Raw genomic sequence first — 25,689 nt, 5'->3', positions numbered from 1 at the left:
TTATGGACTTCCCCATCCACGTGCCCAGATAATAAGTGTCCAAGTTGTGATAACATATTCAAATCACTACAGAAGGCGCAACTTTCCATCTATGCACAAGGTTATTCTGATAGAGGCAGAGACGAAATCTGAAAAATTTAGCTCAAGTTTTTCACATATTTTTGGATAACAGGCTTGGTAAGAAATTAAACTGTATAATGCATGGCTTGCGTACAAATCCACTTTACTGTTACATATGTCAATGAATGCAATAGAAAGCAATTAGATTTATACGTTTTATTGCTAGCAGTCAAACTTTACTAATCATACTAACATTAGTTAATTATCTATTTGACAATACATCCCTCTAGGAACAACCAACAAACCTGCTTTCCTGCTTCTCAATAAATATATTTCCAACTAGTACTTAAGAGCAGCACTCCTTTTCTGACCATTCATAGGCTTATATGCCTCTCCAAGTTGGAACATCTGGAAAATTGAATGCTGTCAATTGATTATGGCTCTCAAGCAAAGTCTTACTTCAGTTTCAGTTGAGAATGGGAGGAGAGAAAGATAGGATTTAGTCCCAATCAAAATCTAGGAAGAAAGTAAAGATAGGAACTTCTGGTGGTTTTTTAATAGCTATATTTATGGGTATTGTTTAATTGCACTAAAACTTTGACTGGTGGCCAGCCATTTCATTAAGTTTACCAATTAATTGGATTGATATGTGAGGACATAAGGTAAAGATGATGATATTTACCAAATTTGCTTATTAGTGTAGGGATCCCATATGTTTAGGAACTTATGTGTGTTGTTTACCACCCTATATTATGTCATTCCTAAATCTTTTATTCCCTTTTTCCCTAGTTCATTCAAGTGATCCTTGAAACCCTTCATCATCCTCACCATCTTCTAATGAATAGAAATGCTCCAACTTATCAATTTTCTTTCCAAGATGTAATATTTTGAATGGAGCATACTTTTTTCAAATGGGGTGACCAGGGTAGAATCCATAAGATCCATCAATTCTCTTCTAGTGAATATTACATATCTATTTTACATAATATTTATCATTATATTGGAAAACATGTTATAAAAAACAAACATCAAATTTTTCATCATAAACAAGCAGAAGCCTAATATAAAACAGTGCCAGTTAATATCAAGGCAACAAACTTATTTTACTATGATTCTCAATCATAATGTGTGATTTATGTAATAGCATAGAATACACGAAAGAGCATCTATTTGTTACATGGATCTCCCGTGATCTGGAACCCCAAGCTATTTTAAAAGTACTCAGAATAATCATAATTAGATAAATGTGACAAACTCCAATTGTTACATTCTTTATTAACAAAATAGGAATCTCAAAATGTATCAAATATATTACTTTTAATTAGTTCAGAATACCAGATAACAAAGAAAAATCTCATTGAATAATTTTCTCTTCTTCATGACAAAGGAAAATAATCTCCCACAGTTTCCCATGCTGATATAAGAAGGTACACCTTATAGTCATCTCACACTTTTGTTTTTCCTTCATGGCTTGGCTTGAACAATCTTCAGGCTCCATTAGCAGCTTCTGTATTTCACTGTTGTTTTGCTGCAGTTCCGTATATAAATTGGCTGATTGTCTGTAAGCTGTTGCTACCATTGCCTAGAACTGTCATCTAATATTTAGGTTTCTTTCAACTCTGTGTGTACATGGTGGGGTGAGGAGGAGGGGTGGGGGAGAGGAGGGGAAAGAGGGTGGGGTTGAGGGGACAAAGAGAGAGACAGACAGACAGATTGTATGAGCAACATGCCTATACAACTAATAAATGTATTTTCAGTTATTTGGTTAATTGGTTAATCAGGGCACAATCACTTGGCAGCATATATATGAGTCTCTCAGGTGACTTTTGTACCATTTCATTTTCCAACCTTAAGGAAAAAATCCCCTTAGCCTCCTTGATAGGGTGAGGATTCTTTTTAAAGTATAATTGTTGTACCCCTTATTGTTGGAATCAGAACCATGAAAATTACTTTAAAACCTCAAAAATCCTCAAGAAGGAAATGGAAGGACAGGGAGGAGCTAGTGACCTTTGCCTCATATTGTAGCGAGTATGAGGAAGTCTCTATCCCCTCACTGCAGATTGAGAATCTGTCCTAAAACTCCTGAGATTTAAAGTTGGGGTTTCAAGTGCAAGTTCAGGATTTTAGAATTTCCTGGTTAACAGACCACAAAGTGCATGCAGATAGTGTTGGGTTGCCCTTACTGTAAGGGGATCATGAACTTTCCCACAAGAATGTAGAGCACATGTCACTTCTTACCCCCATCAAGTAGCTCAAAGTCATACTTCTCAGTGAGACTGGAACACCAATAGTTAGAGTAAGTGAATTCACCTTAACCCAGTGACTATACTTGCTACATATATGCTACATGTTACACTGATAATCCCCTGCCTCTCAAACTAAATGATAAAGTTGTATTTCAATAACTCTTTTAAGGTTCCCTATCTCTAGACTGGGAAGTTTGACCTTCTAGATGGGCCCAGTAGTTGGTGAAGTTCAAACTCTGCACCAGGTAGAAACTAAATAAAGGTTTGCTGAATGAATAAGTGAATGAATGAATTCTGTCTCATACTTTATATATTAAGCTCCTTTAATGCCTGTTATATGTGCAAATCCATATCATAGTCTACATATTCTAACATAATTTTTAAAAACCTAATTAGATTTGCACTTCTTCATTCTAGCAATCAAACTTTATCAATCAAAGCATGTTAATATGCTAATATTAAGAATAAATACCAGACAGACTATCCTAGAGATATAACTAATATGACCACAACAATACACTTTTGAATGTTGGGGGAGAAAGAAGGAAAGGAGGTTTTAAATGAGTACAGAAATTTGTCCTTAGTCTTCAATCATTCTCCTGAAAAATATTTCAAATGACTTCTGACCTTTAGTGTGGAGCTGAATATTGGAGGTTAAGAAACTCCATGCTAGAAAATCAAGGTCCTATCTTTGGTAAAACACTGAGAAATCTATACTGCAGTTTGAGAGCCAGTACTATGATGTATGGAATTTAAAGTGGAAAGTTTCAGAGGCAATGTCTATATTTTGAGGCCTCAGGTTAGCAGTCTACAGAGTACACAACAGGCAAAGAATATTGAACAGCCTTTCTTAGAATTTAAAAAGGAAAGACCTTCCATTCACTTCTGCTCCACTCCCTCTTCGTTTGGAAAACTAGAAGCTTTAGATGTGGTCATTAGGAGATTTGACCCTGACTTTTTCTGCCCTAAGAACAAAGTGCAATTTATGGCCCTTTTGTAAGAGGTTGTTTAAAGTGAAGGAAAAGGTTGTTTCTATAAAGACTGAGAAAGCCCAGCTCAAGTTTCCCAGTTTTAAATGTACTTCCAAAAATGGGGGATGGGATGGAGGGGCTGTCTTGGTTTTTAAAAATCATCCTTTGATTCCTTCATTCTTCCTATGGTCCTCTGAGGCTCTTTGCTTTTGGGGGTGGTGTCTTCCCTCCACCCCTCCTCCATCTGACCCCAACTCCAACACAGCTTCCGGTTCAGAGGAAAGAAGAAAGCCTTGTTTAACCCACTTCAAAGCCAGGTGATAGGGACTGGCCCTACAGTGACTGTCAGTAATACAATGGGTATTAACTGCAGCCCAGCAGGGGCTACTTAACTGGAGCTCCTTAACCTGGCACCTCTTATGAACAAAGTCATTGCTCTTCGGGCACCTAAACAATACATCTGACAATTCAAGTCATTAGTCTTCTAAAGTAATTTAGGTCTTGCCAAATGTGTCCAATTGAGGACTTGGATGAAGAAATGACCCACATTGGTCTTTCCAGGCTCAAGGCAGCATTTAATCAGGGGTCTAATACATCTTTGATAGTCATAGACAAATGGGATTTAAAGCAGGACTGGATGAACTCAAGATTATCTAGCTCACTTTTCCCATTTTATGGATGAAAAAAAAAAAAATGAGACCCAGAGCGGAAAAGTGATTTATCCAGTTACTTAGATAAGTCAGAGTCTGGATTCAAATTCAAGTCTTATCAGAAAAGAGCAAAAAGAGCTCTTTTCTTCCTGTTGCCCCATAGAAATAACATACATACAAGGGCAGCCATAAATATTGTTTCTTACAGTTAGAATAATGCTTAATACCCTTAAAGTGTTTGTACAGTAGATTACAGATTTGGAATTGGAAGGGAGTTCCAAAATCATGTTGTCTAGCTCCTTTCCTTTTACAAATGAGGAAACTAAGACTGAGTGAGGTTAAGGGAATTGCTCTGGATCATAGAAGTAGTAGATATCACAGTCTGGCTTTGAATCTAGGTTTTAGCATTATAAGCCAAGATATCAGATCTATTATCTCAGCTGATTGTCAGCAACCCTGTGGAGCAAGCAGAGCAGATATGAATCTCACTTTAAAGATGGGGGAAAGGAAGGTGAGATACCTTGATCATTGTTCCATAGGTAGTTGGTGGCAGAGCTGGATGAAATTAGAACTCAGATCTTGAAATTCTCACTGAGTTCTCTTTTTGCTATAACAACATACTATCTCCTATAGTGAGTTCCTCAATTCCAGAGGGTGCTATTGTTGCCTTCCTTAACTTTTCCCACCCATTTCAAAGGAAAGTGCCATCGTAGTTTACCATTCTAAATCTGCTTCTTCATTTGTAAATAAAGGCAAGGACTATTTCAATTTGTCTGTTTTCCCAATGCCCTGTATACAGAAAGCACTTTATAAAGATTGACTTTAACTTAACAGACATTTTAGACAGCTTGATGCAATGGGAAAAACATTGGATTCAGAATCAGAAAACCTGCTTTCCACCATCATTTTTATTTATTCATTATATAAAGTAGGCAAGTCATTCAACTTCTATAATTTTGTTTTTCTTTTCTGGGAAAAGGAGATGAAATTTGCACTGTGTGCTCATTTGAAGTTGAAAGGAAAATGATCTATCAACCCTATGAGTGTGACCTTTAATAATCATTATTATGGTTATAGCTCGTAACTACCTTCCAGTTCTAACATTCTGTGACCCCATGAGTTGATTGTAAATGTATTCTTTTCATAATTATTTTTTAAAAAAGTAACATGGCTGAGGGAATAGAAATCTGATCTCAAAGTCAAGGAAACCTAAATGTAAATCCTAAGCAGGTCTTCTCTGTGCTCTAGCCAACTCTCCAGGACTATAAATGAGAGAAAAGGAGACTGCTATAGTTTTCTCACCCAAATTCACTGTACCAATTTAATAATAGGAATAATCCCTATCCTTGCCCTACTACCACCAGATTACATTTCCATAGTACTTTGAATTTCCCAAAGTGTGTTGATCATAACATGCCTATAAGGAAGGTAGCAGTAGAATTCTTCTCCATATTTTACAGATGAGAAAAATAAAGCCTCAGAGAGCTCACATGACTTTTTATGGTCCCACTGGCTTTAAATACAAGAATGAAGAATTGATCTCCAGCCTTTTTGACTTTAGGTCCACTTCTCTTTCCCCCGTGAAGAGTATCTTCATTGTCAATTCCATCTGGAGTTGATTCAAAGAGAAAATAGTTATTACATCATTAGTGTTAGAGAAACACTTCATGGAACTAAAAACAAAGGCAGTCACAATAGCTGACTAGATTATTGCTTGCTGTTCAGTAACAGACCTCCAAACTCTCTCCATGAAAAGACTTTCATAGTATTCTACAATAGAAAAGCAAATTTAAACTACAGTTCTTAGCCACAATGCTCAAGGAGTATAAGGATGAACTCACTTTTAGAATTTGGGGATTCATTCCAGACAAGAATGAGTGAATAAGAAAAGGACAACAATCTTCTCCTTTTTAATTGGTCATTTTAAAAATCAGCCTTAAGTTACTTATTTGGACATTTTTCTTAGGGAAATCATGCTTCAGATACTAAGGGGCCCAAGGGCTCAAAGCTTGACCTTGAAGAGCCTATTCCAAAGGGAGGAGAAATGTTTTATATAACTCTACTAGTCCAAGCTATTCCCTTGGTCACCTCTTTCTTCCATGACATAACTCCAAATCTCTGACCTATATAAACATATATTCTTATAGAAAAGGTAGAGATGGAGCTTATACACTCTATCATACTGTGAAGTTTACAAAGAACTTTAGCTTGTGAGATAGCTATTCCTATTATCATTTTATAGATGAGAAAATTGAGACAGCTTCAATAATTTGCTATTCCTTTCACAGCTGTTAATAGAGGCAGGATTCAAACCCTGGTTCTTTCCTTCTTGTTGTATAGCACTGACATCTGTGACATCATGCTTTTGCCCTTAACAAGCTTTCCTTCTAAAGTAACTGGAAGTCTTTACAATATAAGGACCAAGGTGATGATTTCAGATCAAAATCAGAAGCAGAGGTCATAAGCAGAGAGATATTTAGCTATAACTAAACAATCTGGGCATTAGTCAATTTATACTGATGACATGCTTGTACTGCCACCCCTTATGTGCCTTTCCTCCCACTCTCATATCCAGGTTTCACTTCCCAAAATAGTACATTTCCCTAGGAAATACCTGTAGCCTGCCAACCTTAGGTGCCCACCTCGACATAATTTTTCCAGATTTCATTTCTAAACCTTGTTTAGCTTCTGGCAGAGTTGGTGTTTTTCCTAGTTGAAATACAAAGATTCTAGCTTAGGACTGTCATGTTTACTGTAACTATCTGCATACACTTACCCTTTAGAAAAATCAATGGGTTTGATTTTTGGAACAGTCAGTTCCTTAAACCTGAAAATATTCGTTTGAGCATAAGAAGACTAAAACAAATGCAGTGTTTCTAGCCCTTATCGATTTTACTTGGTGGTCTATATGTGGTCTCAGGATCTCTATCACCTGTCTCAATAAGATCAAAATATTAGGAATTTAATGAATTGAAGAGAATGAGAAAAGATCCAAACCTACTTATAATAAAAGTTATAATAATAACAATAATAATAGCTAACATTTAAATAGCACTTATTAGCTTATTATGTGCCAGGCAATACACTTTACAATTATCTCATAGGATTCTCATAACAACTCAGAGAGATAGTGGTAATATTATCCTCATTTTACAAATAATGAACCTGAGACAAATAGAAGTTAAGTGACTTCCCTAGAATCACACAATTAATGTCAGAGGCTGGATTTAGATCAGTAGAGGCTAGTTTCCTCCAAAATCAAACATGATATAGATCAGAGGTTAATACTCCTTGACACAGAGGATGAATAAAGGGTATTAATCTTTATTTAGTGATCTTGAGTAGTAAAGAGTATCAAAAAGTGAAGATGTGAGATGTAAAAAATAGATATCTATTATCTACATCTTTTTTTATTTTGTTAGTTATTTCCAAATTAAATTTTAATCATTGCAGTTTACAACAGTTCCAAATTAGACCAGAACCAGATTAAAATATAATTGGTAAATATTTAACAAAATAAATAAAAATACAATAAAACATAATGTTAATATGTGATTTTTAAAGTCAATATGTACCCACCAAATTCTTTTATACCATTTACTGACTTTCCTTTTCTATTTGAACTTGATATGTCTTATAGACCATATACCTAGGTCCAGAGTAGAGACCCCTTAATAGAAAATAGGTAAATCAACCCACTTCTAATCCAGGTTCATCTGACTTGCATATATTTATTAATATGGATATGGGGCATTTAGATGGTCTAGTGGATAGAGCCCTGGGATTACAATCAAGAAAACTCATCTTCCTGAGTTCAAATCCTGACTCAGATACTTATTAGCCGAAACCTTAGACAAATCACTTAATTCTGTTTGTCTTGGTTTCTTCATCTGTAAAAATGAGTTGAAGGAGGAAATGGCAAACCACTTCAATATCTTTGCCAAGAAAATCCCAAATAGGGTCACAAAGTATCAGGAACGATTAAAAGAAAATAAAAAGACTGATCAACACATATTCTCTCTATTACAATGTAAAATTTTCATTTTTTTTCATTTTCTTTATTTTCCAAGCTCTTAGGACAGTTTCTGCTATGTGTTAAATGATTAATGAATGACTGTTGATTTCATCTTTGCATAAATCTAAAATACCTCTCATATGTATACCTTTCAAGTCAAGACTTCTTGGCATAGAAGATATATAAAATATATTAACTTTTATTTAATAATCTTGGATAGTAAAAAAAAATGAGAGTTGGGAAAATTTGAACCCTGAAACATTTTCTACACCTTATCCTGAATTGTAAAGTATGAATCCTAGGTTCAATTCTCTTGTGGTGCTGGGTATGCTGAAAAAGGAAAAATCCTCATCTAATTTTGCATGGGAGGAGTTTAGGAAAGGCATACATGCCTTTGGTCTGCAGACAATTTGCTTTAACTTGAAATAACCTCTATCAATAATCATACTCCTTCTCTAGCTATCATGGTATATTCAGCTGATTTTTAAATCCCAACTCTAAGTAGTAAAGGGCCAGGTGGCATATAGATCCATTCTACAACTAGGGTTGACTAATCTATCAGGGTACAGTAAACAAATATAATGCTTAGGAGCACCATATGTTCATGAGTCAGAGGCTATGAAGACATTACTATTATCCTTATAGCACCAGGTGACATACATTTCCCTGAGTCATATATGGATTTGATAGTGAAAATGGTAATTCTTCAATTTGGAAAAAATGATCCACAATTCAATTATACAAATATTTATCAAATACTTCAATATATGACATTGGGAATGGAAGTATGGTGAAAAAAAAAAAAAACACTGTACCTTGTTCCCAAGGAGTTTAGAGCAGAAAAGAAGAATTAAGATTTGTACCTAAAAATATGAAGCAAAATTAAATGCAAATAAAGGATTTAGAATAAGATCCTTTATAAAGGATATAAAAAGAGGAAGGAGGATTAGAAGCACTTTTCCACTGACAACAGCCAGAGTTCATGAACCAAAGAAAAGTAATGTTGTATGATTGTTCTTTATAATAAATAAAGTATTGCTTCTGGTGTCTGAATACTTGAATTTTATTATTTTTAAAAAGTGGTTGATATTTTTTGTCTTTAGGGTACCTATATTATTATATTATATTATATTATGGCATAATATAATATTATATTAAAAAGTCTAACTTTTCTATGTAATTTTTATACCCATAGAGATAGAAATAGGCTGTATTATATATATATATATATATATATATATATGTATATATATACATATATGCATTCTATATGTATGTGTATATGGATATATATGGATAAATGTATGACCAAGCTTGTTCAATTTTTGCAGCATTCAGTTTTGAATGTGTTGTTTTTTCCATTTCATTGTTGGAGTCACTGTAATATTGTTTTCCTTGTTCTTATTCTGTTTTGTCCTTCCTGCTTTTTTATAGTCATCATACTCATCCTCTTTTATGAAAAATAATATTTCATTACACTAATGTATCAAAACTTGGTTAGATATTCCTCAAGTAAGTCAATATGCTTTTCCAAAGAAACAAACAAAAGCAAACGAATTCTTTGTAATTTAAGAAATACTTTTAAATTGATTTTTATTAAAATTTGTTTTATCCAACTTTCCATTTGCTATGACTTCTCCAAAGATTTCAGTACTCTCCTTGTCAATATTGTTTCTTCCTTCCATGTATATTTTCAAAGTTCTTTTACCCATAATTATTAAATCACATTTTATTGCAAGTTATGCATTCTTTGACCTTTGTAACCACTTTGCACAGTAGGTTAACTGGTAGAAAAGATGTGTAAAAATCATTTACCCTTTTTTCTTTCCTTCCTTTTCTTTTCTTCCTTTCTTTCTTTTCTTCAGTCAGTTCTGTGTACCGGGAATTGTGCCAAGCACTCAAAAGAGAAATGAACTTGGAATTGGGAAGACCACTATTTAAGTCCTGTCCTCCACATACATTGTCTATGATTCTAGGGAAATCATTTAACCACTCTGTGTTTCTAAGCAACTCTGAGGCTCTAAATCCATAATAGATGCTAACCCTTATTGGTAGAATGAGTTTTCTTTGCCAATAATACCTCATGCTGAGGAGATCACAGATTTTTCTAGTTTTATCTTCTTTTTTATATTTGGATTTCAAAGTTCCTACTCAATTCTGGTCTTTTCAAACAAAATACTTGAAAAATCCTCTATTCTATTAAAGATCACTTCCCCCCCCCCATAAGATTAAACCCAATTTGGTGGGGTAATTTATTCATAGTTGTAAGCCTTTTAAAATATTGTTTTTAAGAACTCTTGTTTTTGGAAGAAGTTGCCAGGTTTTATGTGATTCTGAACTCTGATCACTTGAGACTTGAACTTCTTTCAATATAGACATTTCTTTGATGTGGGAGCTCTAAAGTTAGATTATCATATTCCTAGGACTTTTGGGGTGAGGAGGGGTTCTTTCAGGAAGTAATTGGTATATTACCTTTATCATTGCCTTTTTAATTGTAAAATTTAGATATAGGTTGTTTAAATTTATGATTTCTTGAAATATAGCATCTTTTTTTAATTATGGTTTTTCAGTGTTTAGTAATTCTTAAATTCCTTCTCAATCTATTTTCCAGATTAATTTTTATATCACATATCTTAGATTTTCTTATATTTTTAATCTTTAATTTTGTTCTAACATGTCTTTTGTTTCATGCAGCTACTGATTTCTGTTTGGTCTAGTTTTTAAAGAGTTCATTAGTTGAGTAAGATTTACTACATTCCCTTCTAATTTATTTATTCTCCAACTAATTATTCCTTAAAATTTTTATTATACTTCATTTTTAATTCCTCATTTCATGATATGCCATTTGTGGAGAGTCAATTTTTTTTCTTTTAAGTCTCTTGCTTACAGTTTTTATAGAGACTTTTTTTTTTTGCTTTTGGAGGATCTTTCAACTTGCAATAATTTTTGACACTAGTCACTGTTTTCTTTAATTTCCCCATCTCTCTGACTTTAGTTGCAGAATTGGGGATTTAGGTCAGGGCCTTATTCTACCCACTTGCTATTACTTTTGAGGGAAGTAGTTGGCTCTACTTGGTTCCACCTTGGGTATCCTGATTTCTTTCACTGACTTCTACCGTCCTGGGGTAGGAATTTCTGAAACTTTGAAGTTTAGAGCATTGGACCATCTGGCCCTTTTCTGTGGTCTCAAAACACTATGCTAGAGACCTTAGAATCACTGACTTTGGATAGTCCCAATCTTTGCACAGCATGCTAGATATTAGTATCATTCTCCAGCATTTCCAAGGTGGAAAACACTGAGGCCTTTCTTAAGATAACCTCTTCTGGTTGCCTTTGGACACAGAGTCTGGCATTCTAGAGATGTTCCTATTAGTCTCGGGTCATGCTAAGAGATCACTCCATTCTGGGTTTATCTTTTGTTTTGCCTTTCAGTCTTCTATCTGATGTCCAATACAGTTGTAGAGTAGGTGAATTCATTTATCATAATTTCTCATCGGATTTCTTCTTGGCTGAAGTACGGAAACTGGACTTTAAAATCTCACCTTTGTTGCTTACTCAGTTGTGATCTTGGACGTTTCTTCTACCTCTACAACCACTATGAATCAAAAAGAAAAAAGAATTATATTAGAAGAGTATAAGTAAGAGGTAATTTAAGAATACCAATTAGAAATATCCTTATTGTGGGTTTATGTGCAACATAAGCATTGTTATTGTTTTAAACTGGTTCACATGCATATATTGTCCTCTTATTTTTTGAATTATTATCATTACAATTGATTTCCTCATGAGTCCTGGAGGAAATTGTAATTTAAAGAAAGTGGAACTTCTGTTAATTATTTCATATTTATCATGTATATTGTTAGGATTTTTGTTGTTATTGTTGTTATTGTCAACACATTAGATTGTTAAATCCTCAGGGCATGGGTTGTGTGTTGCCTCCTTTTGTACCACTAAAGTTTAGCAGAGTGACTGACACATAATAGGCATTTAATAAACATTAAATGATAATATATGTATATATGATGAAATGCATTTTATATATGGATGCACATATACATATATAAAACTCATTTTCATTATTTGGTGAATACTCAGGCATTTGCACATGGTTGGCAGTAATGTGGGAGGGAAGGAGATGAAGATTGTTACTGGAAGTTCAAAGAGCCTCCTACTGAGGTGTTAATTGGTACCCGGTAGGGTAGCCTTTCCCTTCACCTTATATAGCATTTTTTAACTAGGGAAAACCAAAAGTACACTGTTAGAGGTAAGGAAGGGAGAAACACCTGGCATCAATAGGTGGCCCAGAATCTGAGAGCCCTTGGAATGTCTCTGATGTTTGGCATTGAGAATAAGCAGGTGTACACATGCTTTTCCTTTTTTTCTGGGTTAAATGATTTAAAACTACAACTTTTCTTCTAGTCTTCATTTCCAACCAATCATTCTAACCCTCTTGCTTGTTCTTTAATGAATGTCATATACCCTAAACAAGGATGCTCCTCGAGATTCTGCCCTTTGCCTTCTTCTCTTTTCACTCTATTATGTCTTAGTTGGTGATCTCATCAGCTTTCATAGATTTAATTATCTCTATGTAAATGATTCCGAGATTTACATGTATATAGCACCACTTTCTACCATGAGCTGCAAACATGTATCACCAGCTACCTTCTAGACTTTTCAAATTTGCTTGACTGTAGACATCTCAAATTCAACTTGTTTAAAACTGTGGTCATTATTTTTCACACCTATTTCTCTTCTGATCTTCTTTATTCCTGTTGAAAGTATTACCATCCTCCCAGTCATCCAGATTCTCAATCTCAGTGTCTTCCTTAACTCCTGGCTCTCCCCCATCCAACATATCCAATTGTTCATTTATCCACTGTTAAATCTTGGCTTTCCTACCTTCCTAACATCTTTTGTATATGTCTTCTCTCCAGTCACACAGCCATAGTCTACATTAGACCCTTTTTATCTCTCACTTAGAATATTACAATAGCTTTTTTGGTCTCTTTGCCTAAAATCTTTCCCTATTCCAGTCTGTCCCTTCAGCTGCCAAAGTGATATTTCTGGGGTACATCAGATAATTCCCAATTCAAGAGTACCAATGGCTTCCTGTTACTTCCTGGACCCTACATTAAATCATCAGTCTCACTTTTAAGGCCTAAGATTCTAATTCAGATAATTTGATTTTTAAATCCAGTATGTATCCTAAACTATCATATTGTTCAAAATTCTCTACTTTCATCTTAGGTTATTCTTGCTGTATATACTTCTTTCACTAGCATCAGGGTTTTAAAGGTATGATTTCTAGAAATACACAATGGTATAATGGATAGCGTGCTAGGCTTAAAATTATAATGAGGAGTTCGAAGTAGTCTTCCAACAATTATTAGCTATGCGACAAACTTATTTACTAATCCATATATGAGTTGCAATCTGACTTGGTAGAAAAATCTTTCTCATCAGGATGTCCTGATCCTAAAAAAAATGCTCATATTTCTGTGTTCGTGGTGAAAAAAACTGATATAACAGAGTGGAGAAAAGAAGTATTTCAGATGATTTATTAAACTTTTTAAAATTACATAACAAATCAGATGTATATGGCATGGAAGACTTTGTTGTTAAGGGAAAACAAACCTGACAATATTTGAAAAACATGGCTTGTAAGATTTGGTAGGTAGTGGTAGGGATTGTTTATTTTTCAAGTTAGAATCTTGTATAAAAATAATAATACAGCTGCATTCATTATTTTCTAGATGATTTTCTAGATCAACAGACCTTTAAACTATGGTTTCAACAAAAGAAAGTACAGTATAGTTAAGTGGGAAAGCAATAGAGTAAGAGTAAAGATACCTATTAAATTTCAGCTTTACTACTTCCTATATAAACTTGGATAATTCACTTTAATTCTCTCTCTCCATATCCTGTTCTGTAATATGTGGGAGACATGAAATGAAGTCTAAAGTCACAGAGTTAGATAATGGAAGAAAAAGGCTGTCAGATTACTAGTCCTAGGTTATTTTCACCACTGAAAACTACCTATTATTTTGTTTCTAATATCCAAGCTCAGTATTTCCTGTGAAGAAAGGGAAAAAAAAACTATCAAAATATAGATGTCAACAGCCATGAATAAAGAAACATTCTTGATCCTCACATGTCTTTTCCTATATATTTCTGTGCAAGTGAATAGTTTCCTACAATCCCATAAAAATGATCACCACATGAAGATGTAGGAGAGATAATATGTAGATGTCTTAAACTTAGTGGTTTTGAAAATGAAAATCTTGACTTCATGCTAAAGTACTTAACTAATGGTTTCTGGGAAGTGGTGGGGATGCGTTATTTCTAATAAGAGATAGAAGAATTCTTTACAATAGAGGAGCATTAAGTCTTCAATGATAAAGGCAAAGGATAAAGTTACCAAAAGGTCCCTTCCTTACAAACACTAGGCAAACAATAAGGAAAGGAAGAAGAGAAAAAAAAAAACTATAGGTGAACTTAATAAGGAAATAAGGTGGGTACTTCTAGCATTTGGGAAGATTATAGAGCATCAGATAACCATTGAATTTAGAACTTGTTTAGTTCACACTCTCTCCCCACCCTCATTTTATAGTTAATGGGAAGACTGAATTACATGTTCCATTCAATCTTGGTGACCATTTTGACGATTTCAATGTGCTATTGCCTATAAATATATCAAGGGTGATACTTTCTTCCTGCAAGGAATTCCAGTGTGTCAGAATCCCATATGTTCTGGGTCAGGTCTAATTCAACTCTAGTTTGATGATAAGGCTCAGTATTAGAATGAAATGAGACATTCATGGACCACCCAACATTTAACAAAAAGGAAGTTTATGGATATTCAACAAAGATATTGAACTAATTCAGATATATTTCTTTCCTCCTCATCTTTACTTGGAAATGTTTGGTCAGAAGAGTATATTGACTCATGGCACAGTGAGACATCCATTAAATATGAATGGTGCTAATTCTTTTTTTCTGGTCTGGGCTTGACTCATGCTAGTCCCTTGATGGTTTATGTTTGATATTGGAATGAAATGAGACAAGTAAAGGCCTTTCAACACTTAACAAAAAGAGATTTACACAGTCGAAGCAGAAGAAGGATATTTAATAAGGATAGACATTAAGGACATCTCAAGTTGATTAAGAAAGTAAAGCTCCTCTGTCTCCAAGTTCCATATTCTGCCAGCCAAGCATCAGTGGAAGTATATTATTCCTCATACCTGCTTTTTTACTTAGGCAACCAGGAAGTAATATCAATTATATCAAGTGATATCAATTATAAAGTCAGATCAAGTCTTAAGTATGGTTTCAATAGCTTTTAAGGAAAAAAACACTAGCTTACACAATGGTACAGGAGTAGGGGTAGGTGGGTGTTCTAAAATTCCTCTCACCACTGTCCTCATAAATTGGGTTTTTTATACTCTAGGCACCTGGGAAGAAGAATTGACCTACAAATCCTAAGGCCCTGGACCAATAAATAAAGTCTTAGGGACATCTCCTTAATGTTTGAAAACAAAATAAAACAATGTTTCAGTTTTTGAAGAAAAACTACATGGAGAGACTACATAGCAAAAATTGCAAAATATTGTTTCACTTTCATCAGACTTGGTCCTGCTTTGGAGACCTGTACTCCTGTACTCAGAAGGGTAGGCACAAGTGAAGAAGAGCTCAGCAGGAAAATTCAAGGTGATGGCAGTATCCTTTGTTGAGCAGGAAGAACCTAGGGACATAGTAATGGCAAAATTATGTGATAATCAACTAAGTCTGAAATAGTCTCTATTAGATTGCTTGCTGTCTTGGGGAAGGGATTGGGCAGAAAGGGAAGGAAAGGGGGGGGGGAATTGGGTGCTGCAATGACTTTGTTGTCCATTTTAAGTGACCTATCATGCAATTGATTATGTAACAAGCACTTATTAACCATCTACTATTTGTCAGTTATTGTGTTAGATTACAAAGGAAAAAAAAATACTCTCTCTGCCCTCAGAGAACTTAAATTCTATCAGGAGAAACAACAAATTTATAAATTTATAAACAATTAAAAACAATTTATAAATAAATACAAATGTGTGTGTGTGTGTGTGTGTGTGTGTACAATGAAGTAATTTCTATGAGATTACAGTAGTAGCTGGGGAGATTAGGACAGGCTTCATGTTTCAGAAATGGCTTCTGATTTCAGTTTTGAAGGAAGCTTAAGATTCTAAGGAGCTGGGGGGGAAAGGAAGTGTATTGGGGCCTGCACAGAGTCCCAAATAAGGGACGAATGTTGTGTATGATGTATGAGTTGTGAGATACTGAAGTGGTTTGTCATTTCCTTCTCCAGTTCATTTTATAGATGAGGAAACTGAGGCAAACATTAAGTGATTTGTCCAGGGTCGCAGAGTCTGGGACTACACTGGAACTTATGAAGATGAATCTTCTTGACTCCCAGTCAATTATTTAGTCTACTTTGCACCAATCTGAACTCATTTTATAAATATGAATGCTTTATGTAAAAGTGAGCTACTATGGTATGAAAATCTATACACTTATCACTCCTTCACATCCATTCCCTCCTCTTTGCTCACAGTTATTTCCCTAGTTCAAACTTCATTATTTTTCAGCTAGACCTTTATGATGGGATACTAATTTGTCTCCCTGCCTCTAGCCTCTCCTCTTTAATTTATCCTTCACATAGCTGCCAAATTGATATTCCTTAAAGACAGATCAGATCAACAGGCACAGTGGATAGAACACTGGACCTATAATCAGGAAGAAGAGTTCAGATTTGAGCTTAGATACTTAGTAACTATGACAACTCACTTAACCTCTATTTGCTTCAATGTCATCTTCTATAAAAACAAGGACAATGATACCACCGAGGGGTTATTGTAGGAAGATGAAATGAGACATTCAGTATTGCCAACTCTTCATAATTCCATATTGAAGGTTTTCTTGACAAAGATCCTGGAGAGTTTGCCATTTCCTTCTCCAGCTCAATTTTACATAGTAAGAACTGAGGCAAACAGGTGACTTGGCTAGGGGTCACACGTGTCAGAGCTTAGATTTGAACTCAGGAAGATGAATCTTCCAGATTCCAAACCCAGTGCTCTATCCACAGAACTACTTAGTTGTTTTTAATATGAGATAATATTTGTAAATCACTTTGAAATCCTTAATTTTTTTATAAATTCTTATCATTATCATCATCATCATCATCATCAATGTCATTCTCTTCCTTAAGAAACTTCAGTGGCTTGCTTCTTCTATAATACAAACTTCTCTGTTTAGCATTTAAAGTTCACAAATTGATTCCTATCTTTTTTCTCTCCATCCCCACAATCTACACTTCATCCACACAAGCCTTATTTGCCATTTGTGACTTCCATTCTTTTGCTAAATTGATGCTCTCCTTTTAACATATCTATGGAATACTGAACTCTCTTCAAAGCTCAGTTCTAGTATCACCTTCCATATAGGGCCATTATTTCCCCACTTATTACTGCTATCCCCCAAATTATTTAGTATATATGTTGACATTTGTTGTTGTTGCTCATGATTCCCTCAAACTATTTGGCATATATGTTGACATTTGTTTCTCACCACCCAGTAAAATAATCTCCTTGAAGGGAATTTAAAATTAGATAGCATTTGATTTGTAGTGGGTCAAAGCAGCTGAGTTCTGCATATGTCCTCAGAAATTCTAGGGAGCAGAAGAACAGAAACAGGAAAACATAGCTATGTTTTTTTCTTAAATGTTTCTACTTTGAAATCCCCATTTTCATTTTGTTATTTTTTTCCTGGCTCACAGTAGGTGTCTTTTACATAGCAGGAATTTTTATATGCTCGTAATTCATATATTAGAATGAACATAAGAGATGGCATTTTAAACAAACTTAAATAAACTATTATTAAGGTCAGGTGAACCAAGTTTACAAAATATGTTACTGTACATTTTTAGAGTACCCAGAACAGATGATAAATATTATTGAATCAGCATGGTACAGTGAAAAGAGTATTAGATTGAGTATAAAGAGACCTGGGTTCTAGACTTCACTGTTCTACGAACTTGCCCAGAAACTTCTGGTAAAATGTTTTTCCTTTCTGAGCATGTTTCATCATTTTTTAAAATTTGTTTTGTTTTCTTTGATGAAAATAAAGTTCTTTATGATGAAAATTTAACAGATGTTTGTCTTTAAAGATAAAATTAGACTTCCTGAGTACAATGTGTAGATATCAGTATTATATGCTCCAGAGAAGACAAAAGAAAGAATGAGAAAAGATAATTTGATAGTGACAGTTATTGATGGCATTTTGGGGTAAAGTTTCTACAGAGTGGAAAGTGGTTCAGAAGCAAGATTACAAGTGTGTGAGAAAGTGGGTGCTAAGGATATAGAGGCAACAGATTTAGACTACTCATTTGAAAAGTTTAATAGGAAAGCAAAGGACATAAAAAGGCAATCATCAGACATCACAGATCAGCACCATGAAGGTTTTCTGAATATGGCCCAGATCTGTGCCTCGTTATGGGCCAAGAAGAAAGATTTTTTTTAATTGAATATCAAAAGACATAGGATTGAAAAATAAAATGCTGGAGATATATCAAATATTTGAATAGAGAAGATTCTAGAGAAATGAAATTATAGGATCAAATTTGAATGAATTCAATGAGTATGTATTAAGCACCTACTGATTGCACCCTGGGGATACAAAGATCACATGGTACCTGCTCCTCAAGAAGTTTCCATTCTACTGGGTGTTACAACATATGAGCAACTTTAGTAAAGGCAATGTAATCTGAGAAGATGGAGATCGTGAATTAGGCAGGAAGAATATAAATAGGGAAAGGCTCTTATGATGGAACCTGAACTCTGTCTTGAAAAAAGCCATAGATTTCAAGAAGTTAGGTGAAGGGAAGGTACCTCCAAGAGATATCCTATGAGAAGGAAAAGAGACAGGAAGGAGAATGTAGAGTTCAGGGAAAAGTTGGTAGGCTGGTTTAGCTGAAATGTAGAGTGTTTGAAGGTAAGATATTTGACATATCTAGGATAATAGATAGGATCTAATAGAACTGAGTTTTCTTTTTTTTTTTTTTTTTACTTTTTTATTGTCAAAGCTTTTTATTTTCAAAACATATGCATAAATAATTTTCAACATTCACTTCTGCACCTTGTGTTCCAAATTTTTTCTCTCCCTTCCCCTACTCCCTCCCTAAAAGGCAAGCAATCCAATATATGTTAAACATGTGTAATTCTTCTGTACATATTTTCACAATTATTATGCTGCATAAGAAAAATCAGATCAAAAAGGGAAAAAATGAGAAAGAAAACAAAATGCAAGCAAACAATAACAAAAAGAGTGATAATACTCAGGTCCTCTCTCTGGTTGCAGAAGGCTCTCTTCATCACAAGACCTTTAGAACTCTCCTGAATCATCTCACTGTTGAAAAGAGCCATATCCATTAGAAGTGATCATTGTACAATCTTGCTGTTGCTGTGTTCAATGATCTTCTGGTTCTGCTCATTTCCCTTAGCATCAGTTCATGTAAGTCTCTGAAATCATCCTGCTGATCATTTCTTATAGAACAATAATATTCCACAACATTCATATACCATAACTTATTCAGCCATTCTCCAGATGATGAGCATCCACTCAGTTTCCAGTTTCTTGCCACTACAAAAAGGAATGTCACAAATATTTTTGTACATGTGGGTCCCTTTCCCTCCTTTATGATCTCTTTGGAATACAAGCCCAGTAGATACACTGCTGGATCAAAGGATATGCACAGTTTGATAGCCCTTTGGACATAGCAGAACAGAGTTTTTAAAAAAAGAAAGGATTCCTTTTTCTCTGATTCAAGAGAAAAGGAAGAGGGAGTAGGTACAGAGAGATGAAGATTTTTGAGATGCAAAGGGAGGAAATGAGGGAGCTCACACCTGATGGTCTCAAACTTCTCAGCCCAGTGGGAATCAAGGCCATCAGCTGAGAGTGATGGAACAGGGAATGGGAGTCGGTGCTTGAAAAAAGTGAATGTAGCTGAGAACGCTTTGTGGAGAGTGAGATTGGGAATCAACAAGGGATGAATAAAGAATGTCTCTGGCCCAGTGAGGGCCCATTTAAAATTAAATAGCATTTGATTTGTAGTGGGTCAAAGCAGCTGAGTTCTGCACGGTTCCTCAGCAATTCTAAGGAGCAGAAGAACAGAAACAGGAAAACATTTGTAACCATCTAGCTAAGCATTTTTAAAATGTTTCCTCTTTGAAGTCTCTACCCTCATTCAACTCAAAATAAGTATATGTTGTTAAATCCGATTAAAAATAAATATATGTAGTTTAAAATGTACAGCTATTTTATAATGAAGGAATAATGGGAAGCTGAAAAAATAGACTTTTGGTTAGACTATGAGGTATTTGATCCAGTCTCTGGCCATGTACTTATGAAAAGCTGAGTTTACCTCTAGCCTAAGATTGCTTACTAACTGTATGACTTGTGGCAAGTCACCTAATCTTTGCCTCAATTTCCTCATGTGTAAAATGGGAATAATAACAATAATAACAGTACCTATCTTCCAGAATTATAGAAATCAAGTGAGATAATAATTGTAAAGCATGGTATCTGGCACATAATAGATGTTTTGTAAATGTTAATGTCACACAAGTCATAATTTTCAACTTTCTTCACTGATGGCCCTTTTCAGATATAGTCAAGAAGACCTGGGATTACTTTTTTTGCTTTGTTTTTTTTAGTGAGGCAATTGGGGTTAAATTATATGCCCAGGATCAAACAGCTAGTATATATCAAATGCCTGAGGCTGCATTTGATCTCAGGTCCTCCTGGCTCCAAGTCTAGCATTCTATCCACTGGGCTACCTAGCTATTTCTAATTTCTTCTTTTAATGCCCACTGTCTGAGCCTCTATATCTTTATCTTTTAAAATAAGGGTAGTGATACTTGCAGTTTCAGAGCCTCAAAAGATTGTTGGGAGGGTAAAAATAAGTATATAAAGTACTAAATAAATGCCAGTTATTATTAAGTACAAAGCAGACAGTTACTTTTCAGCCACTCTTTCTTCACCTTTGTACTTGTACTAACAAACTGAAAAAAATAGCCCCCAAACAGGGATTGCCAGATAGAACAAGGATAATAGACTGTCTGGAAAACAGACAGATTGAATAACCAGTTCTTGGCTCTCAACTTGGCTAAAAAACAACTCTGAATGAAGAAAAAAATGCTAAAGAATAAAACTGCAAGTACAATCAAACACTGATAAGGGTGGTGTGTAATGGGAATATCGAACATTCACTGGTCTGAGATGCAGATGACCTAGCTTCCAGGCTTGACCCTGCCCCTGGTGACCCAGGGTAAGTGTCTTCCAGGTTCCTTTTTTTCATCTGTAAAATAGAATGAATCAGTGGTTCCCCAAGTAAGGGCTAGAGCCACACTGGATGGGGCCTGATCCTCAAAAGTTGTGTCATCAATTAATCAAAGAGTGGGAAAATCAGATCACATCCCACCTTTCCCGTAATAGCCAATTATGGAGCTCATCTCCAGAATAACCAACCCACCTTTCTATCTCAATATTCTCTTCCCTTTTATTTGAAAGCTCCCAACCTGCCTATAACTCTTATCTTCTTCTAAGACAATTCTATTTTAGGCAATACCCAGATACCCACAAGAGTAACCCACAACATAATGCATATGCCATTGAAAAACTGAATGTCCTCTAGCATGGGCATCCCTGTCCTCAAGATCAACTCAAGGTCAAGTATCTTGTAAAGCTGAGGTAATGACAGGTGAGTAAGAGCAGACCTCCATTTGTTTAAGTGGGACAGGATAAAGGGGCATGGATATGTTACAACAGATTACATGTCTCCTTTATTCCCAAACTACTACATATCTTCTAAACTTCCCTACTATCAAGAGTACCACTGTCCTTTCAGTCACTCAAGTACATAAGAATCTGTATCATCTTGATTTCATGATCCCTCATTATATGTGTCCAATCAGTAGTCAAATCTTGTTTCTACTTTCTTCTTTTTATTCACAATTACAATTCAATAGTTTCTCTTCTCTTTAATTCATCTTCTATACAGTTGCCAATGTGATTTGCCAGAGAATATCTGACCATCACATTCTCTTAATCAGTAAACTATAATAGCTCTTTATTGATTGTAGAAACACTTATTTTATCTTTATCTCATTCTTTTTTTTAAGAAATCTCATTTCTTTTTTGTATGCTTAAAACATATAGATAGAAGTATAAGCATGTTAGAGGTGAATGTATAAACATTTTTTACTAGTATGCAAGATTAAAATTTCTAAGGTCCCTTCTCTAACTTTCTGTGATTTTGTGTTATTATTGATGATTTCAGGGCAGTTAGTTGTAGCAGTAAATAGAATGCCAGGCCAGGAGTCAGGAACAGTCACGTTCTTAAGTTCAAATCTGATCTCAGATACTCATAAGCTGTGTGACTCTGGAAAATTTACTTAATTCTGTTTGCTTCAGTTTCCTCATCTGTAAAATGAGCTGGAGAAGGAAATGGCAAAACACTTCAGTACCTCTGCCAAGAAAAAATGGGGCCATCTAGAGTCGGACATAACTGAAAAATGACTGAAAACTGATGATTAGGAAAGCAAGGAGAGGATAGAAAAGAAACATCTTTCTTCTTTCATCTATCAAGCATGGCAAAAGGAAACCAAAATCCAAGAGGGTAGACTAAGAGCAGAGATGTGGGGCATTCCTGAGAAGCCATCTAAAAATGGAATTGGGCATACCATTGTAATGCTAATATCTTTTGTTGGCAAGTAGGAACCTGCTTCAATAAATCAGTATGAGATAATAAATCTCCTCCCTTCCCCCATCTGTATTCACCTAGTTTGTGAGTCAGCCCAAACCAAAAGTTATCCTTAACAACCACTGCTTCCCTCTTTGTAGTAGCTAGAAACTGGAAACTGAGTGGATGCCCATCAGCTGGAGAATGACTGAATAAATTGTGGTATATGAATATTATGGAATATTATTGTTCTGTAAGAAATGACCAACAGGATGATTTCAGAAAGGCCTGGAGAGACTTACACGAACTGATGCTGAATGAAATGAGCAGGGCCAAGAGATCATTATATACTTCAACAACAATACTATATGATGACCAGTTCTGATGGACCTGGCCATCCTCAGCAATGAGATCAACCAAATCATTTCCAATGGAGCAGTAATGAACTGAACCAGCTACGCCCAGAGAAAGAACTCTGGGAGATGACTAAAAACCATTACATTGAATTCCCAATCCCTATATTTATGCCCACTTGCATTTTGGATTTCCTTCACAAGCTAATTGTACAATATTTCAGAGTCTGATTCTTTTTGTACAGCAAAATAACAGTTTGGTCATGTATACTTATTGTGTATCTAATTTGTATTTTAATATATTTAACATCTACTGGTCATCCTGCCATCTGGGGGAGGGGGTGGGGAGTAAGAGGTGAAAAATTGGAACAAGAGGTTTGGCAATTGTTAATGCTGTAAAGTTACCCATACATATAACCTATAAATAAAAGGCTATTAAATAAAAAAAAAACACTGCTTTTTTTACCAGCACCACTCAAACTATTTATAACCTTAAATCAATAGTTGACCAACTACTGATAACTATATTTTACCTGTGAAGTTCCAAATAAGCGTATTAGACAGAATCTCTGACAATACTCTCTCATTATCACTCTACCAAAGAGCAGATCCAAAGGAAAAGGGCTTCCACCACTCTGCCTCATCTGTTCTGTTAGAAGCCAGAAATTTCCTCTACATAGCAAAATGAGTTCTGTTGTTTAAGGTGTCAATAATTCCTATATATAAAGAAAGCTTTATAGGTGAGAAGGAGAACTTTGTGATCTTTTCTGTTTAATATGGAATAAGTGAAGGTCTCCAAGGACCAGGATAATATGATCAAATTCCTGAGTTCCTGGAAGCATACATGCTGTGTTTTGACCAAGCTGTTGGTGCTGCTGCTGCTGCTGCTGCTATTAAAAGAACCAAGACATAGAGACACAGAAAGGCAGGAATGAAGGCATGTTATATGAGCTAAGCTGAGGTGCAGGGAAAGAAATGAAGATCGCAGCACCTTCTTGAGAAGGTCCTTGAGTCTCACTTGAGAGGAATTCTTAAGATAATCATAAAAAGCCATAGCAACATTGTTTATGTTGGGATTCAAAATGAAATTCAGGATTAAGAGGTGGGGCAGGAGAAACAGGTTTGAATGTCATTCAAAGAGTAGGCAAAAGAATGTGAAAGTTTCAGTTGATCACAAGAGCCAACTCAAGATTGTTCTTTTGATTTGTTCAAATCACATGTTTGGCTATGTTTCTATAGCAAGAAAAAACGAGCCCTGAATATATCCTTGTCATCACTGCCATCATTCATTTCTATGACACATTGTATGGTATACACTTTTAATACTTTTTTTTTTTGCAATGGCTCTTTTAAGTAGTATTTATATTTTTTCCAGAGGAGGAAACTGAGGCATAGAGATATGAGGTTGCATGCCCCAAAGTCATTCACCAAGTTAGGAGTCACCTAAGATTGGAATTTGTATTTTACTTTGTTTTGTTTTTCTTTCTCCTTTAATATTTCATGAATGTACTGAGAATCATAACTGTGGTATACTAGCCATTGTTTTATCCCCATATGAGGGTAACACAGTTTTCTGGTATTCTGCTATTTTTACTGAGTCTAAATCCCCCTCTCCCAGCTAAGCAGTGAAGTGAATAAAGTACCAGCCCTGGAGTCAGAAAAATTCATCTTCCTGTTTTCAAATCTGACCTCACATGATTATTAATTGTGTGACCCTAGTCAAGTCATTTAGCCCTATCTGTCTCATTTTTCTTTTGTGTAAATTGAACTGGAGAAGGAAAGGGCAAGTTACTCCAGTATTTCTGTCAACAAAATTCCAGATGAAGTGACAAAAAATACTAATGAAATAATTGAACAATGGAACATACCACTGCCCTCTTATACCACCTGCCTTTCCATTGGGTATGACAAGAATAGATTTTTCTTTGACTTAACACCTCCCAATAATAGAAATTCTTGGCTTTTAAGATATATTTTTTAGTTTCACTAGAGTTTAAAATTGCTTTATAAATTAGTAAAACAAAACAAAAATACCACAAGAAAGGAGATGGTTACATTGCTCTCAAATGATCAGGTAGGAACTATTATAGAAGAAATCAAGAAATCATACACAAAAAAAAGAAATAAAAAAGAAAACACTAGCTTCCTGAAGAATATCTGAATGAAAGCTGAGGCTATTGGAATGTGAGCTCCTGCCTTAGAATGAGTTCCTTTTGGGGAAGGAGCCATGTTTACAATTTTCTTTAAATCAGAGATATTTAGCACAGTGCCCAGTACATAAAGTAAGTGCTTAATAAACGCTTCTTGATTTAACATAATGATCTTAGAAGATAACAATGATAATCTACATTTGAGGCATCTTATTAATGTAATTATTCAACCCCCAAAACCTAATTATGACTATTGGATCTGTCTGTCCTAGTATGAATGATTCATGTTTTTGTGACAAAGGGAAGTTCACAGATATTAAGATGGGGTGGGTGAACTTCCTGAGCTGAGAAGGTATACTTCAAGTTGAATTCTGGGAAGGGAAATAGTTGGTTAGTTAATGTCAAAGTAATGCTCATAATCTAGTCACAATTCATCGCCTAAACAGGAATTGAGATTGAGTTATAACAGCAGTC

At 35.0% G+C, this 25,689-nt stretch overlaps 1 long non-coding RNA gene across 1 annotated transcript in view; it reads right to left on the bottom strand.

The window, feature by feature from the left end:
- Positions 1-5,220: 5,220 nt before the first annotated feature.
- The window catches only part of LOC111718644, a 48,933-nt gene continuing 28,464 nt past the window's right edge, over positions 5,221-25,689 (bottom strand). Inside the window, exons 3-4 of the long non-coding RNA XR_002769173.2 lie at positions 11,485-11,537; positions 5,221-5,536 (exon numbers count right to left, since the gene is read on the bottom strand). This is a non-coding gene — a long non-coding RNA (uncharacterized LOC111718644). The remainder of the gene's footprint in view (positions 5,537-11,484; positions 11,538-25,689) is intronic.

The sequence above is a fragment of the Sarcophilus harrisii genome, chromosome 2, assembly GCF_902635505.1.
Source record: "Sarcophilus harrisii chromosome 2, mSarHar1.11, whole genome shotgun sequence".
Lineage (NCBI taxonomy): Eukaryota > Metazoa > Chordata > Mammalia > Dasyuromorphia > Dasyuridae > Sarcophilus > Sarcophilus harrisii.
This window is presented reverse-complemented; position numbering and strand designations above follow the sequence as displayed.